The sequence below is a fragment of the Hyla sarda genome, unplaced genomic scaffold (assembly GCF_029499605.1).
Source record: "Hyla sarda isolate aHylSar1 unplaced genomic scaffold, aHylSar1.hap1 scaffold_1164, whole genome shotgun sequence".
NCBI classification, from domain to species: domain Eukaryota; kingdom Metazoa; phylum Chordata; class Amphibia; order Anura; family Hylidae; genus Hyla; species Hyla sarda.
This window is the reverse complement of record NW_026607786.1, coordinates 13,948-36,216: the sequence shown is the minus strand read 5'-3', so window position 1 is coordinate 36,216 and position 22,269 is coordinate 13,948. Positions and strand designations below refer to the sequence as shown.

Here is a 22,269-nt window from a genome sequence, read left to right as displayed (position 1 = left end):
AAATTTACCATCCATTGATGGATGGGAAATCCGCCATGAGGCATTTGTTTTTAGAAACTGCTGCTCACAACCAATGTTGCAATGGAGTGTCTCCATCTGCTGGTGGTATTGGAAAGGCATTAGTGCTATGACAGGGTCTGAAGAAGAAGAAGAAGAAGACGGAAAAAAATATATATAAAAAGAAAAAGAGAGAGAGAGAGAGAGAGACTGACTTAGTGAGCGAGTGAGTGAGAGAGTGAGAGTGAGTGAGAGTGAATGAGTGAGTGAGTGAGTGAGTGAGAACAAATGAGTTAAAGCAAGTGAGTGAGAGAGATCGAATGAATGAAAGTCTGAATGACAGAAAGAAAAAAGGATGAAGAAAGAAGCATGAAGAAAAAAAAATGTATATGGAGTTGCTGACATGAGTGCAATCTACAAAGCCGTTGAGGCTGATCCTCATGGGAGGATTATTGCACCAGGACCCTTAGCACTTTTAAAATGCCATTCAATGCCACGGGCTAGATGTAAACTGCAGATGACCATGTTGTGGTAGTTACCATGGATACCCAAGTGATGTGTGAGCTAACACATAGGCCCAACAGATTCCAAGAAGGCCAGAATCACCAGCGGCACCACCATCGATTGTCAGGTCACCCGGATTCAGCAAATACCAGAGTCCAAAATGATGCAGGTTTATACTGTTAATTTTCAGTTTATCGTTACAGTTGGTGTTATTCCATGTCGGAAGGAACGCAGCTACAGCCAGTGGGGTAACTAGAGACAGGCAGGCAGCTATGTGCAACAAAGGTAGGCGTGTTGTTTTCATATGCAGATCTGAAATATTGTCTTATATGCAAGAGGAGGAGTGATGGGGGTTCAGGCAAAAGCCAGGCTATGGATTGCATTGCTAAATGCTCCATCAGAGTGCAATGGTCGCCTGTCCTTTTTTTAAGTGATGATGTGGGTTTAGCCTGTGCTGTATGTATGTATGTATGGGTGGCTGACTGCCACCCACCCAGAGAGTGTATGGGAGTCTGGTTGGCTGCCAGCCTTCCTTCCATTCCTATGAGTAATGTGAGTGCTCATGAAGGGGACATGGTTGGGTCCACCCCTTTCCCGGTTATCCCCTCTAGGCCTTTTGGCTTAGATCAAGTGTAAAAAAAGAAAGGATCTTGCGACAGATCGCATCCTGAGGCACGTTTTTTTTTGTGTGAATACTTGCACTTGGGTGACTTGTGAGCACATACTGATACATACGTTCCCTATCTGGGGACCATAAATTAAATGGATTTTTGAGAAAGGGAGCTGATTTGGAAGCTTGCTTCTGTCGCCCTATGCATTGACCCGATGTGGCAGTATCTTCGGGTAGTGAACAGTGCACCACCCCATTCCAGTGTTAAACAAGAAAGATTCTCATTTAATCCTCCGTGGGTGAGAATTTGAGTTTGAGAATTGGAGACCAAAATGATGAGTTGCACTGACTGGTTTATGAACGTCTATTCATTTAGCGTTTTAATGACCATGTTTGCACACTGATTGGTGTAAAAAAATAAAATAAAACTAAATAATAATAATCTAGCACACCTGTGCAGGTTTGACATGACATGACAGGTAGCTGTCTTGTGGGTGGTGCTGAATCCTGTTAAATGACATGAGGGTCTCATGCCTATACACAAGGGTGTGTCATTGCTGTTGCTTGACCATGCATTGGTTTCTGTGGTCAGTGAATGATAAAAACAAAATTTACCATCCATTGATGGATGGGAAATCCGCCATGAGGCATTTGTTTTTAGAAACTGCTGCTCACAACCAATGTTGCAATGGAGTGTCTCCATCTGCTGGTGGTATTGGAAAGGCATTAGTGCTATGACAGGGTCTGAAGAAGAAGAAGAAGAAGAAGACGGAAAAAAATATATATAAAAAGAAAAAGAGAGAGAGAGAGAGAGACTGACTTAGTGAGCGAGTGAGTGAGAGAGTGAGAGTGAGTGAGAGTGAATGAGTGAGTGAGTGAGTGAGTGAGTGAGTGAGTGAGAACAAATGAGTTAAAGCGAGTGAGAGAGATCGAATGAATGAAAGTCTGAATGACAGAAAGAAAAAAGGATGAAGAAAGAAGCATGAAGAAAAAAAAATGTATATGGAGTTGCTGACATGAGTGCAATCTACAAAGCCGTTGAGGCTGATCCTCATGGGAGGATTATTGCACCAGGACCCTTAGCACTTTTAAAATGCCATTCAATGCCACGGGCTAGATGTAAACTGCAGATGACCATGTTGTGGTAGTTACCATGGATACCCAAGTGATGTGTGAGCTAACACATAGGCCCAACAGATTCCAAGAAGGCCAGAATCACCAGCGGCACCACCATCGATTGTCAGGTCACCCGGATTCAGCAAATACCAGAGTCCAAAATGATGCAGGTTTATACTGTTAATTTTCAGTTTATCGTTACAGTTGGTGTTATTCCATGTCGGAAGGGACGCAGCTACAGCCAGTGGGGTAACTAGAGACAGGCAGGCAGCTATGTGCAACAAAGGTAGGCGTGTTGTTTTCATATGCAGATCTGAAATATTGTCTTATATGCAAGAGGAGGAGTGATGGGGGTTCAGGCAAAAGCCAGGCTATGGATTGCATTGCTAAATGCTCCATCAGAGTGCAATGGTCGCCTGTCCTTTTTTTAAGTGATGATGTGGGTTTAGCCTGTGCTGTATGTATGTATGGGTGGCTGACTGCCACCCACCCAGAAAGTGTATGGGAGGCTGGTTGGCTGCCAGCCTTCCTTACATTCCTATGAGTAATGTGAGTGCTCATGAAGGGGACATGGTTGGGTCCACCCCTTTCCCGGTTATCCCCTCTAGGCCTTTTGGCTTAGATCAAGTGTAAAAAAAGAAAGGATCTTGCGACAGATCGCATCCTGAGGCACGTTTTTTTTTGTGTGAATACTTGCACTTGGGTGACTTGTGAGCACATACTGATACATACGTTCCCTATCTGGGGACCATAAATTAAATGGATTTTTGAGAAAGGGAGCTGATTTGGAAGCTTGCTTCTGTCGCCCTATGCATTGACCCGATGTGGCAGTATCTTCGGGTAGTGAACAGTGCACCACCCCATTCCAGTGTTAAACAAGAAAGATTCTCATTTAATCCTCCGTGGGTGAGAATTTGAGTTTGAGAATTGGAGACCAAAATGATGAGTTGCACTGACTGGTTTATGAACGTCTATTCATTTAGCGTTTTAATGACCATGTTTGCACACTGATTGGTGTAAAAAAATAAAATAAAACTAAATAATAATAATCTAGCACACCTGTGCAGGTTTGACATGACATGACAGGTAGCTGTCTTGTGGGTGGTGCTGAATCCTGTTAAATGACATGAGGGTCTCATGCCTATACACAAGGGTGTGTCATTGCTGTTGCTTGACCATGCATTGGTTTCTGTGGTCAGTGAATGATAAAAACAAAATTTACCATCCATTGATGGATGGGAAATCCGCCATGAGGCATTTGTTTTTAGAAACTGCTGCTCACAACCAATGTTGCAATGGAGTGTCTCCATCTGCTGGTGGTATTGGAAAGGCATTAGTGCTATGACAGGGTCTGAAAAAGAAGAAGAAGAAGAAGAAGACGGAAAAAATATATATATAAAAAGAAAAAGAGAGAGAGAGAGAGAGACTGACTTAGTGAGCGAGTGAGTGAGAGAGTGAGAGTGAGTGAGAGTGAATGAGTGAGTGAGTGATTGAGTGAGTGAGTGAGTGAGTGAGAACAAATGAGTTAAAGCAAGTGAGTGAGAGAGATCGAATGAATGAAAGTCTGAATGACAGAAAGAAAAAAGGATGAAGAAAGAAGCATGAAGAAAAAAAAATGTATATGGAGTTGCTGACATGAGTGCAATCTACAAAGCCGTTGAGGCTGACCCTCATGGGAGGATTATTGCACCAGGACCCTTAGCACTTTTAAAATGCCATTCAATGCCATGGGCTAGATGTAAACTGCAGATGACCATGTTGTGGTAGTTACCATGGATACCCAAGTGATGTGTGAGCTAACACATAGGCCCAACAGATTCCAAGAAGGCCAGAATCACCAGCGGCACCACCATCGATTGTCAGGTCACCCGGATTCAGCAAATACCAGAGTCCAAAATGATGTAGGTTTATACTGTTAATTTTCAGTTTATCGTTACAGTTGGTGTTATTCCATGTCGGAAGGGACGCAGCTACAGCCAGTGGGGTAACTAGAGACAGGCAGGCAGCTATGTGCAACAAAGGTAGGCGTGTTGTTTTCATATGCAGATCTGAAATATTGTCTTATATGCAAGAGGAGGAGTGATGGGGGTTCAGGCAAAAGCCAGGCTATGGATTGCATTGCTAAATGCTCCATCAGAGTGCAATGGTCGCCTGTCCTTTTTTTAAGTGATGATGTGGGTTTAGCCTGTGCTGTATGTATGTATGGGTGGCTGACTGCCACCCACCCAGAAAGTGTATGGGAGGCTGGTTGGCTGCCAGCCTTCCTTCCATTCCTATGAGTAATGTGAGTGCTCATGAAGGGGACATGGTTGGGTCCACCCCTTTCCCGGTTATCCCCTCTAGGCCTTTTGGCTTAGATCAAGTGTAAAAAAAGAAAGGATCTTGCGACAGATCGCATCCTGAGGCACGTTTTTTTTTGTGTGAATACTTGCACTTGGGTGACTTGTGAGCACATACTGATACATACGTTCCCTATCTGGGGACCATAAATTAAATGGATTTTTGAGAAAGGGAGCTGATTTGGAAGCTTGCTTCTGTCGCCCTATGCATTGACCCGATGTGGCAGTATCTTCGGGTAGTGAACAGTGCACCACCCCATTCCAGTGTTAAACAAGAAAGATTCTCATTTAATCCTCCGTGGGTGAGAATTTGAGTTTGAGAATTGGAGACCAAAATGATGAGTTGCACTGACTGGTTTATGAACGTCTATTCATTTAGCGTTTTAATGACCATGTTTGCACACTGATTGGTGTAAAAAAATAAAATAAAACTAAATAATAATAATCTAGCACACCTGTGCAGGTTTGACATGACATGACAGGTAGCTGTCTTGTGGGTGGTGCTGAATCCTGTTAAATGACATGAGGGTCTCATGCCTATACACAAGGGTGTGGCATTGCTGTTGCTTGACCATGCATTGGTTTCTGTGGTCAGTGAATGATAAAAACAAAATTTACCATCCATTGATGGATGGGAAATCCGCCATGAGGCATTTGTTTTTAGAAACTGCTGCTCACAACCAATGTTGCAATGGAGTGTCTCCATCTGCTGGTGGTATTGGAAAGGCATTAGTGCTATGACAGGGTCTGAAGAAGAAGAAGAAGAAGACGGAAAAAAATATATATAAAAAGAAAAAGAGAGAGAGAGAGAGAGACTGACTTAGTGAGCGAGTGAGTGAGAGAGTGAGAGTGAGTGAGAGTGAATGAGTGAGTGAGTGATTGAGTGAGTGAGTGAGTGAGTGAGAACAAATGAGTTAAAGCAAGTGAGTGAGAGAGATCGAATGAATGAAAGTCTGAATGACAGAAAGAAAAAAGGATGAAGAAAGAAGCATGAAGAAAAAAAAATGTATATGGAGTTGCTGACATGAGTGCAATCTACAAAGCCGTTGAGGCTGATCCTCATGGGAGGATTATTGCACCAGGACCCTTAGCACTTTTAAAATGCCATTCAATGCCACGGGCTAGATGTAAACTGCAGATGACCATGTTGTGGTAGTTACCATGGATACCCAAGTGATGTGTGAGCTAACACATAGGCCCAACAGATTCCAAGAAGGCCAGAATCACCAGCGGCACCACCATCGATTGTCAGGTCACCCGGATTCAGCAAATACCAGAGTCCAAAATGATGCAGGTTTATACTGTTAATTTTCAGTTTATCGTTACAGTTGGTGTTATTCCATGTCGGAAGGGACGCAGCTACAGCCAGTGGGGTAACTAGAGACAGGCAGGCAGCTATGTGCAACAAAGGTAGGCTTGTTGTTTTCATATGCAGATCTGAAATATTGTCTTATATGCAAGAGGAGGAGTGATGGGGGTTCAGGCAAAAGCCAGGCTATGGATTGCATTGCTAAATGCTCCATCAGAGTGCAATGGTCGCCTGTCCTTTTTTTAAGTGATGATGTGGGTTTAGCCTGTGCTGTATGTATGTATGGGTGGCTGACTGCCACCCACCCAGAAAGTGTATGGGAGGCTGGTTGGCTGCCAGCCTTCCTTCCATTCCTATGAGTAATGTGAGTGCTCATGAAGGGGACATGGTTGGGTCCACCCCTTTCCCGGTTATCCCCTCTAGGCCTTTTGGCTTAGATCAAGTGTAAAAAAAGAAAGGATCTTGCGACAGATCGCATCCTGAGGCACGTTTTTTTTTTTGTGTGAATACTTGCACTTGGGTGACTTGTGAGCACATACTGATACATACGTTCCCTATCTGGGGACCATAAATTAAATGGATTTTTGAGAAAGGGAGCTGATTTGGAAGCTTGCTTCTGTCGCCCTATGCATTGACCCGATGTGGCAGTATCTTCGGGTAGTGAACAGTGCACCACCCCATTCCAGTGTTAAACAAGAAAGATTCTCATTTAATCATCCGTGGGTGAGAATTTGAGTTTGAGAATTGGAGACCAAAATGATGAGTTGCACTGACTGGTTTATGAACGTCTATTCATTTAGCGTTTTAATGACCATGTTTGCACACTGATTGGTGTAAAAAAATAAAATAAAACTAAATAATAATAATCTAGCACACCTGTGCAGGTTTGACATGACATGACAGGTAGCTGTCTTGTGGGTGGTGCTGAATCCTGTTAAATGACATGAGGGTCTCATGCCTATACACAAGGGTGTGTCATTGCTGTTGCTTGACCATGCATTGGTTTCTGTGGTCAGTAAATGATAAAAACAAAATTTACCATCCATTGATGGATGGGAAATCCGCCATGAGGCATTTGTTTTTAGAAACTGCTGCTCACAACCAATGTTGCAATGGAGTGTCTCCATCTGCTGGTGGTATTGGAAAGGCATTAGTGCTATGACAGGGTCTGAAGAAGAAGAAGAAGAAGAAGAAGAAGACGGAAAAAAATATATATAAAAAGAAAAAGAGAGAGAGAGAGAGACTGACTTAGTGAGCGAGTGAGTGAGAGAGTGAGAGTGAGTGAGAGTGAATGAGTGAGTGAGTGATTGAGTGAGTGAGTGAGTGAGTGAGAACAAATGAGTTAAAGCAAGTGAGTGAGAGAGATCGAATGAATGAAAGTCTGAATGACAGAAAGAAAAAAGGATGAAGAAAGAAGCATGAAGAAAAAAAAATGTATATGGAGTTGCTGACATGAGTGCAATCTACAAAGCCGTTGAGGCTGATCCTCATGGGAGGATTATTGCACCAGGACCCTTAGCACTTTTAAAATGCCATTCAATGCCACGGGCTAGATGTAAACTGCAGATGACCATGTTGTGGTAGTTACCATGGATACCCAAGTGATGTGTGAGCTAACACATAGGCCCAACAGATTCCAAGAAGGCCAGAATCACCAGCGGCACCACCATCGATTGTCAGGTCACCCGGATTCAGCAAATACCAGAGTCCAAAATGATGCAGGTTTATACTGTTAATTTTCAGTTTATCGTTACAGTTGGTGTTATTCCATGTCGGAAGGGACGCAGCTACAGCCAGTGGGGTAACTAGAGACAGGCAGGCAGCTATGTGCAACAAAGGTAGGCGTGTTGTTTTCATATGCAGATCTGAAATATTGTCTTATATGCAAGAGGAGGAGTGATGGGGGTTCAGGCAAAAGCCAGGCTATGGATTGCATTGCTAAATGCTCCATCAGAGTGCAATGGTCGCCTGTCCTTTTTTTAAGTGATGATGTGGGTTTAGCCTGTGCTGTATGTATGTATGTATGGGTGGCTGACTGCCACCCACCCAGAGAGTGTATGGGAGTCTGGTTGGCTGCCAGCCTTCCTTCCATTCCTATGAGTAATGTGAGTGCTCATGAAGGGGACATGGTTGGGTCCACCCCTTTCCCGGTTATCCCCTCTAGGCCTTTTGGCTTAGATCAAGTGTAAAAAAAGAAAGGATCTTGCGACAGATCGCATCCTGAGGCACGTTTTTTTTGTGTGAATACTTGCACTTGGGTGACTTGTGAGCACATACTGATACATACGTTCCCTATCTGGGGACCATAAATTAAATGGATTTTTGAGAAAGGGAGCTGATTTGGAAGCTTGCTTCTGTCGCCCTATGCATTGACCCGATGTGGCAGTATCTTCGGGTAGTGAACAGTGCACCACCCCATTCCAGTGTTAAACAAGAAAGATTCTCATTTAATCCTCCGTGGGTGAGAATTTGAGTTTGAGAATTGGAGACCAAAATGATGAGTTGCACTGACTGGTTTATGAACGTCTATTCATTTAGCGTTTTAATGACCATGTTTGCACACTGATTGGTGTAAAAAAATAAAATAAAACTAAATAATAATAATCTAGCACACCTGTGCAGGTTTGACATGACATGACAGGTAGCTGTCTTGTGGGTGGTGCTGAATCCTGTTAAATGACATGAGGGTCTCATGCCTATACACAAGGGTGTGTCATTGCTGTTGCTTGACCATGCATTGGTTTCTGTGGTCAGTGAATGATAAAAACAAAATTTACCATCCATTGATGGATGGGAAATCCGCCATGAGGCATTTGTTTTTAGAAACTGCTGCTCACAACCAATGTTGCAATGGAGTGTCTCCATCTGCTGGTGGTATTGGAAAGGCATTAGTGCTATGACAGGGTCTGAAGAAGAAGAAGAAGAAGAAGACGGAAAAAAATATATATAAAAAGAAAAAGAGAGAGAGAGAGAGAGACTGACTTAGTGAGCGAGTGAGTGAGAGAGTGAGAGTGAGTGAGAGTGAATGAGTGAGTGAGTGAGTGAGTGAGTGAGAACAAATGAGTTAAAGCAAGTGAGTGAGAGAGATCGAATGAATGAAAGTCTGAATGACAGAAAGAAAAAAGGATGAAGAAAGAAGCATGAAGAAAAAAAAATGTATATGGAGTTGCTGACATGAGTGCAATCTACAAAGCCGTTGAGGCTGATCCTCATGGGAGGATTATTGCACCAGGACCCTTAGCACTTTTAAAATGCCATTCAATGCCACGGGCTAGATGTAAACTGCAGATGACCATGTTGTGGTAGTTACCATGGATACCCAAGTGATGTGTGAGCTAACACATAGGCCCAACAGATTCCAAGAAGGCCAGAATCACCAGCGGCACCACCATCGATTGTCAGGTCACCCGGATTCAGCAAATACCAGAGTCCAAAATGATGCAGGTTTATACTGTTAATTTTCAGTTTATCGTTACAGTTGGTGTTATTCCATGTCGGAAGGGACGCAGCTACAGCCAGTGGGGTAACTAGAGACAGGCAGGCAGCTATGTGCAACAAAGGTAGGCGTGTTGTTTTCATATGCAGATCTGAAATATTGTCTTATATGCAAGAGGAGGAGTGATGGAGGTTCAGGCAAAAGCCAGGCTATGGATTGCATTGCTAAATGCTCCATCAGAGTGCAATGGTCGCCTGTCCTTTTTTTAAGTGATGATGTGGGTTTAGCCTGTGCTGTATGTATGTATGGGTGGCTGACTGCCACCCACCCAGAAAGTGTATGGGAGGCTGGTTGGCTGCCAGCCTTCCTTCCATTCCTATGAGTAATGTGAGTGCTCATGAAGGGGACATGGTTGGGTCCACCCCTTTCCCGGTTATCCCCTCTAGGCCTTTTGGCTTAGATCAAGTGTAAAAAAAGAAAGGATCTTGCGACAGATCGCATCCTGAGGCACGTTTTTTTTTGTGTGAATACTTGCACTTGGGTGACTTGTGAGCACATACTGATACATACGTTCCCTATCTGGGGACCATAAATTAAATGGATTTTTGAGAAAGGGAGCTGATTTGGAAGCTTGCTTCTGTCGCCCTATGCATTGACCCGATGTGGCAGTATCTTCGGGTAGTGAACAGTGCACCACCCCATTCCAGTGTTAAACAAGAAAGATTCTCATTTAATCCTCCGTGGGTGAGAATTTGAGTTTGAGAATTGGAGACCAAAATGATGAGTTGCACTGACTGGTTTATGAACGTCTATTCATTTAGCGTTTTAATGACCATGTTTGCACACTGATTGGTGTAAAAAAATAAAATAAAACTAAATAATAATAATCTAGCACACCTGTGCAGGTTTGACATGACATGACAGGTAGCTGTCTTGTGGGTGGTGCTGAATCCTGTTAAATGACATGAGGGTCTCATGCCTATACACAAGGGTGTGGCATTGCTGTTGCTTGACCATGCATTGGTTTCTGTGGTCAGTGAATGATAAAAACAAAATTTACCATCCATTGATGGATGGGAAATCCGCCATGAGGCATTTGTTTTTAAAAACTGCTGCTCACAACCAATGTTGCAATGGAGTGTCTCCATCTGCTGGTGGTATTGGAAAGGCATTAGTGCTATGACAGGGTCTGAAGAAGAAGAAGAAGAAGAAGAAGACGGAAAAAAATATATATAAAAAGAAAAAGAGAGAGAGAGAGAGAGACTGACTTAGTGAGCGAGTGAGTGAGAGAGTGAGAGTGAGTGAGAGTGAATGAGTGAGTGAGTGATTGAGTGAGTGAGTGAGTGAGTGAGAACAAATGAGTTAAAGCAAGTGAGTGAGAGAGATCGAATGAATGAAAGTCTGAATGACAGAAAGAAAAAAGGATGAAGAAAGAAGCATGAAGAAAAAAAAAATGTATATGGAGTTGCTGACATGAGTGCAATCTACAAAGCCGTTGAGGCTGATCCTCATGGGAGGATTATTGCACCAGGACCCTTAGCACTTTTAAAATGCCATTCAATGCCACGGGCTAGATGTAAACTGCAGATGACCATGTTGTGGTAGTTACCATGGATACCCAAGTGATGTGTGAGCTAACACATAGGCCCAACAGATTCCAAGAAGGCCAGAATCACCAGCGGCACCACCATCGATTGTCAGGTCACCCGGATTCAGCAAATACCAGAGTCCAAAATGATGCAGGTTTATACTGTTAATTTTCAGTTTATCGTTACAGTTGGTGTTATTCCATGTCGGAAGGGACGCAGCTACAGCCAGTGGGGTAACTAGAGACAGGCAGGCAGCTATGTGCAACAAAGGTAGGCGTGTTGTTTTCATATGCAGATCTGAAATATTGTCTTATATGCAAGAGGAGGAGTGATGGGGGTTCAGGCAAAAGCCAGGCTATGGATTGCATTGCTAAATGCTCCATCAGAGTGCAATGGTCGCCTGTCCTTTTTTTAAGTGATGATGTGGGTTTAGCCTGTGCTGTATGTATGTATGGGTGGCTGACTGCCACCCACCCAGAAAGTGTATGGGAGGCTGGTTGGCTGCCAGCCTTCCTTCCATTCCTATGAGTAATGTGAGTGCTCATGAAGGGGACATGGTTGGGTCCACCCCTTTCCCGGTTATCCCCTCTAGGCCTTTTGGCTTAGATCAAGTGTAAAAAAAGAAAGGATCTTGCGACAGATCGCATCCTGAGGCACGTTTTTTTTTTGTGTGAATACTTGCACTTGGGTGACTTGTGAGCACATACTGATACATACGTTCCCTATCTGGGGACCATAAATTAAATGGATTTTTGAGAAAGGGAGCTGATTTGGAAGCTTGCTTCTGTCGCCCTATGCATTGACCCGATGTGGCAGTATCTTCGGGTAGTGAACAGTGCACCACCCCATTCCAGTGTTAAACAAGAAAGATTCTCATTTAATCATCCGTGGGTGAGAATTTGAGTTTGAGAATTGGAGACCAAAATGATGAGTTGCACTGACTGGTTTATGAACGTCTATTCATTTAGCGTTTTAATGACCATGTTTGCACACTGATTGGTGTAAAAAAATAAAATAAAACTAAATAATAATAATCTAGCACACCTGTGCAGGTTTGACATGACATGACAGGTAGCTGTCTTGTGGGTGGTGCTGAATCCTGTTAAATGACATGAGGGTCTCATGCCTATACACAAGGGTGTGTCATTGCTGTTGCTTGACCATGCATTGGTTTCTGTGGTCAGTAAATGATAAAAACAAAATTTACCATCCATTGATGGATGGGAAATCCGCCATGAGGCATTTGTTTTTAGAAACTGCTGCTCACAACCAATGTTGCAATGGAGTGTCTCCATCTGCTGGTGGTATTGGAAAGGCATTAGTGCTATGACAGGGTCTGAAGAAGAAGAAGAAGAAGAAGAAGAAGACGGAAAAAAATATATATAAAAAGAAAAAGAGAGAGAGAGAGAGACTGACTTAGTGAGCGAGTGAGTGAGAGAGTGAGAGTGAGTGAGAGTGAATGAGTGAGTGAGTGATTGAGTGAGTGAGTGAGTGAGTGAGTGAGAACAAATGAGTTAAAGCAAGTGAGTGAGAGAGATCGAATGAATGAAAGTCTGAATGACAGAAAGAAAAAAGGATGAAGAAAGAAGCATGAAGAAAAAAAAATGTATATGGAGTTGCTGACATGAGTGCAATCTACAAAGCCGTTGAGGCTGATCCTCATGGGAGGATTATTGCACCAGGACCCTTAGCACTTTTAAAATGCCATTCAATGCCACGGGCTAGATGTAAACTGCAGATGACCATGTTGTGGTAGTTACCATGGATACCCAAGTGATGTGTGAGCTAACACATAGGCCCAACAGATTCCAAGAAGGCCAGAATCACCAGCGGCACCACCATCGATTGTCAGGTCACCCGGATTCAGCAAATACCAGAGTCCAAAATGATGCAGGTTTATACTGTTAATTTTCAGTTTATCGTTACAGTTGGTGTTATTCCATGTCGGAAGGGACGCAGCTACAGCCAGTGGGGTAACTAGAGACAGGCAGGCAGCTATGTGCAACAAAGGTAGGCGTGTTGTTTTCATATGCAGATCTGAAATATTGTCTTATATGCAAGAGGAGGAGTGATGGGGGTTCAGGCAAAAGCCAGGCTATGGATTGCATTGCTAAATGCTCCATCAGAGTGCAATGGTCGCCTGTCCTTTTTTTAAGTGATGATGTGGGTTTAGCCTGTGCTGTATGTATGTATGTATGGGTGGCTGACTGCCACCCACCCAGAGAGTGTATGGGAGTCTGGTTGGCTGCCAGCCTTCCTTCCATTCCTATGAGTAATGTGAGTGCTCATGAAGGGGACATGGTTGGGTCCACCCCTTTCCCGGTTATCCCCTCTAGGCCTTTTGGCTTAGATCAAGTGTAAAAAAAGAAAGGATCTTGCGACAGATCGCATCCTGAGGCACGTTTTTTTTGTGTGAATACTTGCACTTGGGTGACTTGTGAGCACATACTGATACATACGTTCCCTATCTGGGGACCATAAATTAAATGGATTTTTGAGAAAGGGAGCTGATTTGGAAGCTTGCTTCTGTCGCCCTATGCATTGACCCGATGTGGCAGTATCTTCGGGTAGTGAACAGTGCACCACCCCATTCCAGTGTTAAACAAGAAAGATTCTCATTTAATCCTCCGTGGGTGAGAATTTGAGTTTGAGAATTGGAGACCAAAATGATGAGTTGCACTGACTGGTTTATGAACGTCTATTCATTTAGCGTTTTAATGACCATGTTTGCACACTGATTGGTGTAAAAAAATAAAATAAAACTAAATAATAATAATCTAGCACACCTGTGCAGGTTTGACATGACATGACAGGTAGCTGTCTTGTGGGTGGTGCTGAATCCTGTTAAATGACATGAGGGTCTCATGCCTATACACAAGGGTGTGTCATTGCTGTTGCTTGACCATGCATTGGTTTCTGTGGTCAGTGAATGATAAAAACAAAATTTACCATCCATTGATGGATGGGAAATCCGCCATGAGGCATTTGTTTTTAGAAACTGCTGCTCACAACCAATGTTGCAATGGAGTGTCTCCATCTGCTGGTGGTATTGGAAAGGCATTAGTGCTATGACAGGGTCTGAAGAAGAAGAAGAAGACGGAAAAAAATATATATAAAAAGAAAAAGAGAGAGAGAGAGAGAGAGACTGACTTAGTGAGCGAGTGAGTGAGAGAGTGAGAGTGAGTGAGAGTGAATGAGTGAGTGAGTGAGTGAGTGAGTGAGTGAGAACAAATGAGTTAAAGCAAGTGAGTGAGAGAGATCGAATGAATGAAAGTCTGAATGACAGAAAGAAAAAAGGATGAAGAAAGAAGCATGAAGAAAAAAAAATGTATATGGAGTTGCTGACATGAGTGCAATCTACAAAGCCGTTGAGGCTGATCCTCATGGGAGGATTATTGCACCAGGACCCTTAGCACTTTTAAAATGCCATTCAATGCCACGGGCTAGATGTAAACTGCAGATGACCATGTTGTGGTAGTTACCATGGATACCCAAGTGATGTGTGAGCTAACACATAGGCCCAACAGATTCCAAGAAGGCCAGAATCACCAGCGGCACCACCATCGATTGTCAGGTCACCCGGATTCAGCAAATACCAGAGTCCAAAATGATGCAGGTTTATACTGTTAATTTTCAGTTTATCGTTACAGTTGGTGTTATTCCATGTCGGAAGGGACGCAGCTACAGCCAGTGGGGTAACTAGAGACAGGCAGGCAGCTATGTGCAACAAAGGTAGGCGTGTTGTTTTCATATGCAGATCTGAAATATTGTCTTATATGCAAGAGGAGGAGTGATGGAGGTTCAGGCAAAAGCCAGGCTATGGATTGCATTGCTAAATGCTCCATCAGAGTGCAATGGTCGCCTGTCCTTTTTTTAAGTGATGATGTGGGTTTAGCCTGTGCTGTATGTATGTATGGGTGGCTGACTGCCACCCACCCAGAAAGTGTATGGGAGGCTGGTTGGCTGCCAGCCTTCCTTCCATTCCTATGAGTAATGTGAGTGCTCATGAAGGGGACATGGTTGGGTCCACCCCTTTCCCGGTTATCCCCTCTAGGCCTTTTGGCTTAGATCAAGTGTAAAAAAAGAAAGGATCTTGCGACAGATCGCATCCTGAGGCACGTTTTTTTTTTGTGTGAATACTTGCACTTGGGTGACTTGTGAGCACATACTGATACATACGTTCCCTATCTGGGGACCATAAATTAAATGGATTTTTGAGAAAGGGAGCTGATTTGGAAGCTTGCTTCTGTCGCCCTATGCATTGACCCGATGTGGCAGTATCTTCGGGTAGTGAACAGTGCACCACCCCATTCCAGTGTTAAACAAGAAAGATTCTCATTTAATCCTCCGTGGGTGAGAATTTGAGTTTGAGAATTGGAGACCAAAATGATGAGTTGCACTGACTGGTTTATGAACGTCTATTCATTTAGCGTTTTAATGACCATGTTTGCACACTGATTGGTGTAAAAAAATAAAATAAAACTAAATAATAATAATCTAGCACACCTGTGCAGGTTTGACATGACATGACAGGTAGCTGTCTTGTGGGTGGTGCTGAATCCTGTTAAATGACATGAGGGTCTCATGCCTATACACAAGGGTGTGTCATTGCTGTTGCTTGACCATGCATTGGTTTCTGTGGTCAGTGAATGATAAAAACAAAATTTACCATCCATTGATGGATGGGAAATCCGCCATGAGGCATTTGTTTTTAGAAACTGCTGCTCACAACCAATGTTGCAATGGAGTGTCTCCATCTGCTGGTGGTATTGGAAAGGCATTAGTGCTATGACAGGGTCTGAAGAAGAAGAAGAAGAAGACGGAAAAAAATATATATAAAAAGAAAAAGAGAGAGAGAGAGAGAGAGAGACTGACTTAGTGAGCGAGTGAGTGAGAGAGTGAGAGTGAGTGAGAGTGAATGAGTGAGTGAGTGAGTGAGTGAGTGAGAACAAATGAGTTAAAGCAAGTGAGTGAGAGAGATCGAATGAATGAAAGTCTGAATGACAGAAAGAAAAAAGGATGAAGAAAGAAGCATGAAGAAAAAAAAATGTATATGGAGTTGCTGACATGAGTGCAATCTACAAAGCCGTTGAGGCTGATCCTCATGGGAGGATTATTGCACCAGGACCCTTAGCACTTTTAAAATGCCATTCAATGCCACGGGCTAGATGTAAACTGCAGATGACCATGTTGTGGTAGTTACCATGGATACCCAAGTGATGTGTGAGCTAACACATAGGCCCAACAGATTCCAAGAAGGCCAGAATCACCAGCGGCACCACCATCGATTGTCAGGTCACCCGGATTCAGCAAATACCAGAGTCCAAAATGATGCAGGTTTATACTGTTAATTTTCAGTTTATCGTTACAGTTGGTGTTATTCCATGTCGGAAGGGACGCAGCTACAGCCAGTGGGGTAACTAGAGACAGGCAGGCAGCTATGTGCAACAAAGGTAGGCGTGTTGTTTTCATATGCAGATCTGAAATATTGTCTTATATGCAAGAGGAGGAGTGATGGAGGTTCAGGCAAAAGCCAGGCTATGGATTGCATTGCTAAATGCTCCATCAGAGTGCAATGGTCGCCTGTCCTTTTTTTAAGTGATGATGTGGGTTTAGCCTGTGCTGTATGTATGTATGGGTGGCTGACTGCCACCCACCCAGAAAGTGTATGGGAGGCTGGTTGGCTGCCAGCCTTCCTTCCATTCCTATGAGTAATGTGAGTGCTCATGAAGGGGACATGGTTGGGTCCACCCCTTTCCCGGTTATCCCCTCTAGGCCTTTTGGCTTAGATCAAGTGTAAAAAAAGAAAGGATCTTGCGACAGATCGCATCCTGAGGCACGTTTTTTTTTGTGTGAATACTTGCACTTGGGTGACTTGTGAGCACATACTGATACATACGTTCCCTATCTGGGGACCATAAATTAAATGGATTTTTGAGAAAGGGAGCTGATTTGGAAGCTTGCTTCTGTCGCCCTATGCATTGACCCGATGTGGCAGTATCTTCGGGTAGTGAACAGTGCACCACCCCATTCCAGTGTTAAACAAGAAAGATTCTCATTTAATCCTCCGTGGGTGAGAATTTGAGTTTGAGAATTGGAGACCAAAATGATGAGTTGCACTGACTGGTTTATGAACGTCTATTCATTTAGCGTTTTAATGACCATGTTTGCACACTGATTGGTGTAAAAAAATAAAATAAAACTAAATAATAATAATCTAGCACACCTGTGCAGGTTTGACATGACATGACAGGTAGCTGTCTTGTGGGTGGTGCTGAATCCTGTTAAATGACATGAGGGTCTCATGCCTATACACAAGGGTGTGTCATTGCTGTTGCTTGACCATGCATTGGTTTCTGTGGTCAGTGAATGATAAAAACAAAATTTACCATCCATTGATGGATGGGAAATCCGCCATGAGGCATTTGTTTTTAGAAACTGCTGCTCACAACCAATGTTGCAATGGAGTGTCTCCATCTGCTGGTGGTATTGGAAAGGCATTAGTGCTATGACAGGGTCTGAAGAAGAAGAAGAAGAAGAAGAAGAAGACGGAAAAAAATATATATAAAAAGAAAAAGAGAGAGAGAGAGAGACTGACTTAGTGAGCGAGTGAGTGAGAGAGTGAGAGTGAGTGAGAGTGAATGAGTGAGTGAGTGATTGAGTGAGTGAGTGAGTGAGTGAGAACAAATGAGTTAAAGCAAGTGAGTGAGAGAGATCGAATGAATGAAAGTCTGAATGACAGAAAGAAAAAAGGATGAAGAAAGAAGCATGAAGAAAAAAAAAATGTATATGGAGTTGCTGACATGAGTGCAATCTACAAAGCCGTTGAGGCTGATCCTCATGGGAGGATTATTGCACCAGGACCCTTAGCACTTTTAAAATGCCATTCAATGCCACGGGCTAGATGTAAACTGCAGATGACCATGTTGTGGTAGTTACCATGGATACCCAAGTGATGTGTGAGCTAACACATAGGCCCAACAGATTCCAAGAAGGCCAGAATCACCAGCGGCACCACCATCGATTGTCAGGTCACCCGGATTCAGCAAATACCAGAGTCCAAAATGATGCAGGTTTATACTGTTAATTTTCAGTTTATCGTTACAGTTGGTGTTATTCCATGTCGGAAGGGACGCAGCTACAGCCAGTGGGGTAACTAGAGACAGGCAGGCAGCTATGTGCAACAAAGGTAGGCGTGTTGTTTTCATATGCAGATCTGAAATATTGTCTTATATGCAAGAGGAGGAGTGATGGGGGTTCAGGCAAAAGCCAGGCTATGGATTGCATTGCTAAATGCTCCATCAGAGTGCAATGGTCGCCTGTCCTTTTTTTAAGTGATGATGTGGGTTTAGCCTGTGCTGTATGTATGTATGTATGGGTGGCTGACTGCCACCCACCCAGAGAGTGTATGGGAGTCTGGTTGGCTGCCAGCCTTCCTTCCATTCCTATGAGTAATGTGAGTGCTCATGAAGGGGACATGGTTGGGTCCACCCCTTTCCCGGTTATCCCCTCTAGGCCTTTTGGCTTAGATCAAGTGTAAAAAAAGAAAGGATCTTGCGACAGATCGCGTTCTGAGGCACGTTTTTTTTTGTGTGAATACTTGCACTTGGGTGACTTGTGAGCACATACTGATACATACGTTCCCTATCTGGGGACCATAAATTAAATGGATTTTTGAGAAAGGGAGCTGATTTGGAAGCTTGCTTCTGTCGCCCTATGCATTGACCCGATGTGGCAGTATCTTCGGGTAGTGAACAGTGCACCACCCCATTCCAGTGTTAAACAAGAAAGATTCTCATTTAATCCTCCGTGGGTGAGAATTTGAGTTTGAGAATTGGAGACCAAAATGATGAGTTGCACTGACTGGTTTATGAACGTCTATTCATTTAGCGTTTTAATGTCCATGTTTGCACACTGATTGGTGTAAAAAAATAAAATAAAACTAAATAATAATAATCTAGCACACCTGTGCAGGTTTGACATGACATGACAGGTAGCTGTCTTGTGGGTGGTGCTGAATCCTGTTAAATGACATGAGGGTCTCATGCCTATACACAAGGGTGTGTCATTGCTGTTGCTTGACCATGCATTGGTTTCTGTGGTCAGTGAATGATAAAAACAAAATTTACCATCCATTGATGGATGGGAAATCCGCCATGAGGCATTTGTTTTTAGAAACTGCTGCTCACAACCAATGTTGCAATGGAGTGTCTCCATCTGCTGGTGGTATTGGAAAGGCATTAGTGCTATGACAGGGTCTGAAGAAGAAGAAGAAGAAGAAGAAGACGGAAAAAAATATATATAAAAAGAAAAAGAGAGAGAGAGAGAGAGACTGACTTAGTGAGCGAGTGAGTGAGAGAGTGAGAGTGAGTGAGAGTGAATGAGTGAGTGAGTGATTGAGTGAGTGAGTGAGTGAGTGAGTGAGAACAAATGAGTTAAAGCAAGTGAGTGAGAGAGATCGAATGAATGAAAGTCTGAATGACAGAAAGAAAAAAGGATGAAGAAAGAAGCATGAAGAAAAAAAAAATGTATATGGAGTTGCTGACATGAGTGCAATCTACAAAGCCGTTGAGGCTGATCCTCATGGGAGGATTATTGCACCAGGACCCTTAGCACTTTTAAAATGCCATTCAATGCCACGGGCTAGATGTAAACTGCAGATGACCATGTTGTGGTAGTTACCATGGATACCCAAGTGATGTGTGAGCTAACACATAGGCCCAACAGATTCCAAGAAGGCCAGAATCACCAGCGGCACCACCATCGATTGTCAGGTCACCCGGATTCAGCAAATACCAGAGTCCAAAATGATGCAGGTTTATACTGTTAATTTTCAGTTTATCGTTACAGTTGGTGTTATTCCATGTCGGAAGGGACGCAGCTACAGCCAGTGGGGTAACTAGAGACAGGCAGGCAGCTATGTGCAACAAAGGTAGGCGTGTTGTTTTCATATGCAGATCTGAAATATTGTCTTATATGCAAGAGGAGGAGTGATGGGGGTTCAGGCAAAAGCCAGGCTATGGATTGCATTGCTAAATGCTCCATCAGAGTGCAATGGTCGCCTGTCCTTTTTTTAAGTGATGATGTGGGTTTAGCCTGTGCTGTATGTATGTATGTATGGGTGGCTGACTGCCACCCACCCAGAGAGTGTATGGGAGTCTGGTTGGCTGCCAGCCTTCCTTCCATTCCTATGAGTAATGTGAGTGCTCATGAAGGGGACATGGTTGGGTCCACCCCTTTCCCGGTTATCCCCTCTAGGCCTTTTGGCTTAGATCAAGTGTAAAAAAAGAAAGGATCTTGCGACAGATCGCATCCTGAGGCACGTTTTTTTTTGTGTGAATACTTGCACTTGGGTGACTTGTGAGCACATACTGATACATACGTTCCCTATCTGGGGACCATAAATTAAATGGATTTTTGAGAAAGGGAGCTGATTTGGAAGCTTGCTTCTGTCGCCCTATGCATTGACCCGATGTGGCAGTATCTTCGGGTAGTGAACAGTGCACCACCCCATTCCAGTGTTAAACAAGAAAGATTCTCATTTAATCCTCCGTGGGTGAGAATTTGAGTTTGAGAATTGGAGACCAAAATGATGAGTTGCACTGACTGGTTTATGAACGTCTATTCATTTAGCGTTTTAATGACCATGTTTGCACACTGATTGGTGTAAAAAAATAAAATAAAACTAAATAATAATAATCTAGCACACCTGTGCAGGTTTGACATGACATGACAGGTAGCTGTCTTGTGGGTGGTGCTGAATCCTGTTAAATGACATGAGGGTCTCATGCCTATACACAAGGGTGTGTCATTGCTGTTGCTTGACCATGCATTGGTTTCTGTGGTCAGTGAATGATAAAAACAAAATTTACCATCCATTGATGGATGGGAAATCCGCCATGAGGCATTTGTTTTTAGAAACTGCTGCTCACAACCAATGTTGCAATGGAGTGTCTCCATCTGCTGGTGGTATTGGAAAGGCATTAGTGCTATGACAGGGTCTGAAGAAGAAGAAGAAGAAGAAGAAGACGGAAAAAAATATATATAAAAAGAAAAAGAGAGAGAGAGAGAGAGACTGACTTAGTGAGCGAGTGAGTGAGAGAGTGAGAGTGAGTGAGAGTGAATGAGTGAGTGAGTGATTGAGTGAGTGAGTGAGTGAGTGAGTGAGAACAAATGAGTTAAAGCAAGTGAGTGAGAGAGATCGAATGAATGAAAGTCTGAATGACAGAAAGAAAAAAGGATGAAGAAAGAAGCATGAAGAAAAAAAAAATGTATATGGAGTTGCTGACATGAGTGCAATCTACAAAGCCGTTGAGGCTGATCCTCATGGGAGGATTATTGCACCAGGACCCTTAGCACTTTTAAAATGCCATTCAATGCCACGGGCTAGATGTAAACTGCAGATGACCATGTTGTGGTAGTTACCATGGATACCCAAGTGATGTGTGAGCTAACACATAGGCCCAACAGATTCCAAGAAGGCCAGAATCACCAGCGGCACCACCATCGATTGTCAGGTCACCCGGATTCAGCAAATACCAGAGTCCAAAATGATGCAGGTTTATACTGTTAATTTTCAGTTTATCGTTACAGTTGGTGTTATTCCATGTCGGAAGGGACGCAGCTACAGCCAGTGGGGTAACTAGAGACAGGCAGGCAGCTATGTGCAACAAAGGTAGGCGTGTTGTTTTCATATGCAGATCTGAAATATTGTCTTATATGCAAGAGGAGGAGTGATGGGGGTTCAGGCAAAAGCCAGGCTATGGATTGCATTGCTAAATGCTCCATCAGAGTGCAATGGTCGCCTGTCCTTTTTTTAAGTGATGATGTGGGTTTAGCCTGTGCTGTATGTATGTATGGGTGGCTGACTGCCACCCACCCAGAAAGTGTATGGGAGGCTGGTTGGCTGCCAGCCTTCCTTCCATTCCTATGAGTAATGTGAGTGCTCATGAAGGGGACATGGTTGGGTCCACCCCTTTCCCGGTTATCCCCTCTAGGCCTTTTGGCTTAGATCAAGTGTAAAAAAAAGAAAGGATCTTGCGACAGATCGCATCCTGAGGCACGTTTTTTTTTTTGTGTGAATACTTGCACTTGGGTGACTTGTGAGCACATACTGATACATACGTTCCCTATCTGGGGACCATAAATTAAATGGATTTTTGAGAAAGGGAGCTGATTTGGAAGCTTGCTTCTGTCGCCCTATGCATTGACCCGATGTGGCAGTATCTTCGGGTAGTGAACAGTGCACCACCCCATTCCAGTGTTAAACAAGAAAGATTCTCATTTAATCATCCGTGGGTGAGAATTTGAGTTTGAGAATTGGAGACCAAAATGATGAGTTGCACTGACTGGTTTATGAACGTCTATTC

At 43.4% G+C, this 22,269-nt stretch overlaps 13 pseudogenes; all 13 read left to right on the top strand.

The window, feature by feature from the left end:
• The first annotated feature begins 1,101 nt into the window (after window positions 1–1,101).
• Window positions 1,102–1,365, top strand: LOC130302393 (U2 spliceosomal RNA; annotated as a pseudogene).
• A 1,459-nt stretch (window positions 1,366–2,824) lies between these two features.
• LOC130302392 (U2 spliceosomal RNA) lies at window positions 2,825–3,088 on the top strand (annotated as a pseudogene).
• Window positions 3,089–4,559: 1,471 nt separating this feature from the next.
• Window positions 4,560–4,823, top strand: LOC130302391 (U2 spliceosomal RNA; annotated as a pseudogene).
• A 1,464-nt stretch (window positions 4,824–6,287) lies between these two features.
• On the top strand, window positions 6,288–6,553 carry LOC130302419 (U2 spliceosomal RNA; annotated as a pseudogene).
• Window positions 6,554–8,028: 1,475 nt separating this feature from the next.
• On the top strand, window positions 8,029–8,291 carry LOC130302413 (U2 spliceosomal RNA; annotated as a pseudogene).
• Window positions 8,292–9,746: 1,455 nt separating this feature from the next.
• On the top strand, window positions 9,747–10,010 carry LOC130302389 (U2 spliceosomal RNA; annotated as a pseudogene).
• A 1,471-nt stretch (window positions 10,011–11,481) lies between these two features.
• Window positions 11,482–11,746, top strand: LOC130302415 (U2 spliceosomal RNA; annotated as a pseudogene).
• Window positions 11,747–13,225: 1,479 nt separating this feature from the next.
• Window positions 13,226–13,488, top strand: LOC130302402 (U2 spliceosomal RNA; annotated as a pseudogene).
• A 1,455-nt stretch (window positions 13,489–14,943) lies between these two features.
• On the top strand, window positions 14,944–15,208 carry LOC130302414 (U2 spliceosomal RNA; annotated as a pseudogene).
• Window positions 15,209–16,664: 1,456 nt separating this feature from the next.
• Window positions 16,665–16,928, top strand: LOC130302388 (U2 spliceosomal RNA; annotated as a pseudogene).
• A 1,476-nt stretch (window positions 16,929–18,404) lies between these two features.
• Window positions 18,405–18,668, top strand: LOC130302409 (U2 spliceosomal RNA; annotated as a pseudogene).
• Window positions 18,669–20,147: 1,479 nt separating this feature from the next.
• LOC130302387 (U2 spliceosomal RNA) lies at window positions 20,148–20,411 on the top strand (annotated as a pseudogene).
• Window positions 20,412–21,886: 1,475 nt separating this feature from the next.
• On the top strand, window positions 21,887–22,153 carry LOC130302428 (U2 spliceosomal RNA; annotated as a pseudogene).
• The last annotated feature ends 116 nt before the right edge of the window (window positions 22,154–22,269 follow it).